Source organism: Leopardus geoffroyi, chromosome B2, assembly GCF_018350155.1.
Source record: "Leopardus geoffroyi isolate Oge1 chromosome B2, O.geoffroyi_Oge1_pat1.0, whole genome shotgun sequence".
NCBI lineage: Eukaryota > Metazoa > Chordata > Mammalia > Carnivora > Felidae > Leopardus > Leopardus geoffroyi.
In genome coordinates, this window is record NC_059332.1 from 13,935,346 (window position 1) to 13,941,934 (window position 6,589).

The window sequence follows — 6,589 nt, forward strand, 5'->3', positions numbered from 1 at the left end:
GCCGAGCTGCTTTTCAGCCCCCTCTGGTGCTCGTGACTAGCCCGGGGTGGGGAAGGTGGGGAACTCGTGGGCTGCAGAGCCTGAGGGCCCCCCCACCCTGGGAAACACAGTCAGGGGCCCGCTTTGTCTCCACCCCACACCCCTCCCCATCTCTCTTGCCATCCCCCTGCACTCTCAACTGCACGAGAGCAGAAAACCGGCCACACGGAGGATTTGGAGGCTTCTGGCCCACTAGTCCTTGGACTTGCCTTCGCTTCCCCCCAAAGCCTGCGCTCTTCCAGGGAAAGCTGCCTAATGTGGCGGCTCAGCAGCTCCGCGGGCTCCAGAAGAAAGTCACTTGGCTGGAGAGCTGGGGATTGCACACCCCCCCCCACCCCCCCCCCCCCCCCCCCCCCGCCTGCCTCGAATTCTCCTCTTCCTTCCAACTGGCCCCCCGGGGAGAGCTGGGGGTTGCCACGTGGCCACTTCTGGGCTGGGCCCCCCTGGGCCTGCGCCCCTGTCCCTCCCGTCCAGCCTGGGGGGGGGGGGGAAGCCCACTCGTCTGCCCGAGCCATTTGGGGCACGTCAGCTTCTCCTCCCCGTACAGGTGTGCAGCTGGGATAACCGATGATTAATGCATGTGTCTGGCTGGGCCTTCAGGGTAATTTGATTTGCTTGATATCCAGAGTGATCACCCCTCTTTCCTTCCTCCCCACCTTCTTTTTTTTTTTTCCCCTGAGTTTGTGGCAGTGTTTACCTTAGTTGGTGTTTTCAGTTGATGAATGACACTTGTTTCTGGCCTCCGTTTCCGCCCAAGTTGTAATTAGATTTTGCACGAGGCTCCTGTGATTACGGACCTGGGCCTTCCTCCCTCATCGGACCTCTCAAAAGTTACTCGGCTTTCCGAACTTTCCCCAGTTTTCCTTCCTGTCGTCCTCACCAGCAAACCCCGGTGCCGATGGGCCGGCAGGAGGCCCCCGTCACCTCTGGGGGTTTAGGGTTTGTGCTGGCAAAAGCCACATCCTGCTCCTGATGGAATCCATTAGGCTGGAGGGACGAATGGCTTCGCAGAGAGATGCGCTGATCTGCCGGAGGGGAGCCGTGCTCTGCCCCAGGTAAGGCGACGTCTGCAGAGTCACCCCTCCATGTGGATGCTGCCTGGCTCTCCGGGAGGGGTTCTGTCTCTGCAGAGGGTGAGGCGAAGCTGTGTTTTCTTTTTTCTTTTTAAGAGCTCTGCGGAGGAGGAAGCAGCCTGGGTGCCTTGGAACTGAAAGAATGCCCACGCAGCCGAGACAGCACCGCCAGTGAATTCACGGTCCGGGAAATAGATGAACTGCACCGACCCAGGTTACTATCTGTCTGCAGAGTTGAGATGAAATTAGAGCTAGTGAGTCTGGTTCAGTTTACGCTGGGTCCACAGCTAGGGCCAAGCAGTAAACGGAACATGTTTCTGGGGTTGCAAAAATTGGCTGAGGTTCTGCAAAACTATTATCCAACTGCTTTTGTTTTGGTTTGCCTAATTCCCTCTTAGAAAACTCGCAAGGAAGAGATTCGGAAGTGGAAGAGGGAGAAACATTGGTCCTTAAGAAACTGCTAAGAGAAATTTGAGGCCCCGGCGGCATCGTCTAGAAACACCTTTACGGTCTCAGCGTGGACTCACTAAAAACCTCGCTGGGTTGGTAAGGACACAGCTGACGGGGGGTGGGGGTGGGGGTGACCCTTGCCTGCCCCGGCAGAGCGTGAAACCCTGTTGGGGACAATAGTGACAACCTAGGGCCATGGAGAAGAGAAGGGAGCCGGTGTCAGGACGTGGATTGTACTCCCTCCTCTGTCGCTAATGAGTGCTGGGACCTCAGGCAGGTAATCGCTCAGGGTCGGGGTCCTCACTACAAATTAAGGGAGTTGAAACAATCTCCTAAAGTTCCTTAGAGCCTTAATCTTCAGAATCTAATTACCATCCCCAGTAGATCTGTTGTATCACCAAGCAATAAAGGGAACGATGTAGACAAAGGATGCCCTTCAGAAAGCACCGTGTCACTATGGACGGCTCGAGGGGGGACTGCGGAGGAGCGGGGGCTCGCGCTGGACGGTGGGGGTGGGCAGGACACCCAGCAGGGAGGGAGCACAAGAGGTGTTTGGAGGATGGGGAAGAGGCCAGGTTGGGGGAGGTGGGTATTGAGAGAGAGCTTGGAAGGTTGGACCCAGATGGGGAGGGTGTTGAACTCTGGCCTGAGTTCTAGAACTTGAGTTTGTGTGCTGACAGCTCAGAGCCTGGAGCCTGCTTCAGAGTCTGTCTCTCTCTCTCTGCCCCTCCCCCACTCATGCTCCATCTCTCCATTTCTCAAAAATGAATAAAAACGTTAGAAAAACAAATTAAGGAAATGTTGTTGTTGTGGTGGTAGAACATACATACCATAAAATTTACCACTTTAGCCACATTTAGGTTATGGTATTTAATACATTCACTATTGTGCAGCCGTCACCTCTGTCCCTTTCCAAAACTTTTTCACTTTCCCAAACAGATGCTCCGTACCCATAAACAGTGGCCCCTGGTTCCTCCCTCCCCCCTGCCCCTGATAACCACTGTTCTGTTTTCTATCTCTAGGAGTTTGCATATTTTAGGAATCTCACATAAGTGGAATCGTATAATATTTGGCCTTTTGTGTCTGGCTTATTTCATTTAGCACCCTGTCCTGGAAGTTCATTCCTTTTTAAGGCTGAATAATAATCCATTGTGCGTTTAGACCACGTTTGTGTATCCGTTCCTCTGCTGACGCTCACTTGGGCTGGCCCCACCTTTGGGCTCTTGTGAATGAGGCTGCATTTAGCATTTGAAATTTGGCCAGGAAAAGTCTTACTCCTTATAAGGTATGCTAGGCTTTTATTTTATTTTATTTTATTTTATACTATAATAGCTTTATTTTTTTAAGTTTATTTACTTATTTTTGAGAGAGAGAGAGAACACACAGGGAGGGACAGCAAGAGAGGAGAGAGGGAGAATCCCAAGCAGGCTCTGCACCGAGAGCATAGAACCTGACGAGGGTCTTGAACCCACGAATGTAAGATTATGACCCGAGCTGAAACCAAAACTTGGACACTTAACCAGCTGAGTCACCCAGGTGCCCTGGTATGCTATGCATTTAAAAACATTTTTCTGTGGAGAACTTAGAGCAGCTGAGATATTCCTAGATGACCCAGGTTAGTTGAAGGGCTTGGAGAATGGCACCAGAGGGCTCTAGGGGGTGCGGAACTAGAATTTTTTTTTTTTTTTTTTTTTTTTTTTTGACAACTACTCAAAACCCTATGATCATTGGAGAAGGTCTTGGCAGAGGAAGGAAGACTTCCTGGAAGCCTCTTCTGGAAGGAGGCAGAGAATCAATTTTCGGCCCTCAGGACCTACCCCTGTGTTTCTTCTCCGTTTTCTCTCCTACCCCTTAACCAGATCTGCTCACAAAAAAAGGATTATTTACTGGAACAAGCACCAATTTGTCGTTTCTCCCAAGAAATATTTGCATTTTCAACCTCATCTCTTCTTAGGGAATAAGACTAGATTTTTTAAAAATTGTCAAATGGGGGGGCGCCTGGGTGGCGCAGTCGGTTAAGCGTCCGACTTCAGTCAGGTCACGATCTCGCGGTCCGTGAGTTTGAGCCCCGCGTCAGGCTCTGGGCTGATGGCTCAGAGCCTAGAGCCTGTTTCGGATTCTGTGTCTCCCTCTCTCTCTGCCCCTCCCCCGTTCGTGCTCTGTCTCTCTCTGTCCCCAAAATAAATAAACGTTGAAAAAAAAAAATTAAAAAAAAAAAAAATTGTCAAATGGGGGGCGCCTGGGTGGCGCAGTCGGTTAAGCGTCCGACTTCAGCCAGGTCACGATCTCGCGGTCCGTGGGTTCGAGCCCCGCGTCAGGCTCTGGGCTGATGGCTCAGAGCCTGGAGCCTGTTTCCGATTCTGTGTCTCCCTCTCTCTCTGCCCCTCCCCCGTTCATGCTCTGTCTCTCTCTGTGTCCCAAAAATAAAAAAATAAAACGTTGAAAAAAAAAAAAATAAAATAAAATTGTCAAATGGATCCCAGCATTGGACACTCAGTTGGAAGAGGTGTGGGGAATCTTCCCTGACCTCCTGCCCGGCTGTAAATCTTACTTAGGTGCCCTTCCATTCATACACTATTGGGGCTTGAGGAAGAAGGTATTGGTTCTTTTGGGAGGACTCTGTCCTCACAGGAGGAATGGGAGAAGGAATTCGAAATCCAAAGGACGGGAGAAGCATCCCCTTGCTTTTGCTGTTTCTAATCGCCAACGCTGCTAGAGAAAACCCAGGCATCGTCCCAGGGGTCTGCGCAGAACTTTGTAGTTTCTAAACTTTTCTGAGATGGGGGCAGGTAAAGGCTTGACTCCCTTTCTTTGGGAACTCCCTGGAGATTATAGTATTAGGGAGATTCCCCTTAACTGGTTTCACAAGGCGGGACTGACCTGCCTGGATAAGGGACGCCCAGCTGTTTGTATGCATGACGGCAGGTGATACACCTTGTGTGAGCACTCTGAACGCAGTGCAGACTTCGGGTGATGAGAATCGCCTCAGAGGTCCCGCTCTGTCTCCACACGTCCAACCCGTGAGGAGTTGTGTTATCCCACGTAATCCCACAAAGGAGAGGTGACAAGAGTTGGGTTTTTGTGCCTTAGCAGGTGGAGTAGAAGGAGAAGGGCTGGCAGAGGGACGCCTGGGTGGCTCAGTCAGTTGAGTGTCTGACTCTTGATTTCGGCTCAGGTCACGATCCCAGGGTTGGTTGTGGGATCGAGCCCCACGTTGGGCTCCATGCTGAATATGGAGCCTGCTCAAGATTCCCTCTCTCTTCCTCTTTAAAAATAAAATAAAATAAAGTCAAATAAAGTCAAATAAAATAAAATAAGGAAGGGCTGGTAGAACAAGCAGCCAGCGTGGCACAATGTGTCCAAGGAATTTACAGAAGGTCTTTTTTCTTTTCTTCTTCTTCTTTATTTTTTAGCTACTCAAAAATCTTCATTTTTTTATGTAGCTTTCTGACTCGGTGCTTGTGCCTTTAACACTTTCACAATGATTGTCTGCTCCTCAATAAGGAAAGCGTGCTCGATCCTGTCACGAACACATGTGGCACGCACGAAGCCACCACAGTCCCTCCTGACCTGTTGTAGACAACCTCGTGAGAACTTTAGGTTTCACGGCACCAACTCCCTGAAGCTGGCCTGCACACACGCCACGTGCAGATTTGGGGGCTTTCCCAACCTCCTTGGTATAAGGGTAGAGGATTCAGTCAGTGAAGCGTCTGACTTCCGCTCGGGTCACGATCTCCCTTTTCTTGAGTTCGAGCCCCGAGTCAGGCTCTGTGCTGACAGCTCGGAGCCTGGGACCTGCTTCGGATTCTGCCTCTGTGTTTCTGCCTTCCCCTGCTCAAGCTCTGTCTCTCACTCTTGCTCTCTCAAATATAAAGAAACATTTTAAAAAATTAAAAAAGATAATAAATAAAAATAAACAATTCTATTACCACGGGTTCAAGAGAGCCTAGTTTTGTTAGAGGCTGTCTACGACGGTATGTCAAATACTGGACCATTCTGAATGCTGACGGACAGACGCTGTCCCGGTAGAGCAGAAAGGCACAAAGGGTCCTATTTCTTTGGATACCTAATAAGGAGGACAAAGGTTGTGGTATGGCTCTCAGCCAGTTAGTCAAAAAACGTTTATTGAGTACTTGTTATGTACTGGGCGTAGGGGCTAAAGAGATAAAAGGAGGGTGTGTTTTCTGTGTGCACCAGTCAAGTTGAGGGCAAAGGCAAGTACATAATCAATTATAAGGCAGAGAGTGGAAGATTGTATTTCCCCCAAATGGCCACAGTGATTACTCTAAGATATCATGTATTACTAAAAAATTTGACGTAGAGGAAGGGGACCAGATCAGGAGACACTTATGACTGAAAAGATCTGTCGTTACACTCACAGATTCCAAGGGGGAATGCCATGCCACGAGGGATGACCCAGAGAAGTGCCAGGATCAGTCAGGAGGCAGAAAGGGGGGAAAAAGTGAAAAAGAACCTCCACTGTGGTTTCACAGGGAAAGCATCAGCGAGGCAGCGTAAGCGAGCTTAGGTTTGGCGACTTTGAGTAATTTCAGTGAGGCTCTGAGGCACAGGGACTGTCCCTAGTTGTCTGGGAAGTGACCCTGGGGTGACGAGGGCATGGGGCGTAGTAGCTCGGAACATGACAGGCCAGTAAAGACGTTGATCGTGTGTGGGCTCTGGATTGGTTGGTTTGAATTTGAATGGTGTGCTTTGTGGGTCAGCAGTTCACCATCTCCAGAAATCAGTTAACCCTGGGAGGGGCAATCTCTCTGGGGTTGACAAGGCCCCAGACGTCAAAGCATTGGATTACAGAAAATAAAAGACGTGGTTCATAGAGTGATATTTTGGGTCCCGCATGCTTTCCAGAAGCCTGCCACTCCTCCATCAAGAAGGGGAATCTATGTCCTTGTGCCTTGAACTTGGAGGACCCTTGTGCCTTGAATACATTGTGGAAGAAGTTAACACCGTGGCTTCCAAGGCTCGGTCAAAAACAATATGGCCTCCATTTGGCTCTTTTTCTGTTGGGA

At 50.1% G+C, this 6,589-nt stretch overlaps 1 long non-coding RNA gene and 1 pseudogene across 1 annotated transcript; one reads left to right on the forward strand and one right to left on the reverse strand.

Moving 5' to 3' along the window:
• Positions 1-555: 555 nt before the first annotated feature.
• LOC123609680 lies at positions 556-1,588 on the forward strand. The gene is made up of 3 exons (XR_006717892.1): positions 556-1,094; positions 1,209-1,326; positions 1,511-1,588. It is a non-coding gene; the product is annotated as an uncharacterized LOC123609680 (long non-coding RNA).
• Positions 1,589-4,976: 3,388 nt separating this feature from the next.
• LOC123609681 lies at positions 4,977-5,557 on the reverse strand (annotated as a pseudogene).
• Positions 5,558-6,589: the final 1,032 nt, after the last annotated feature.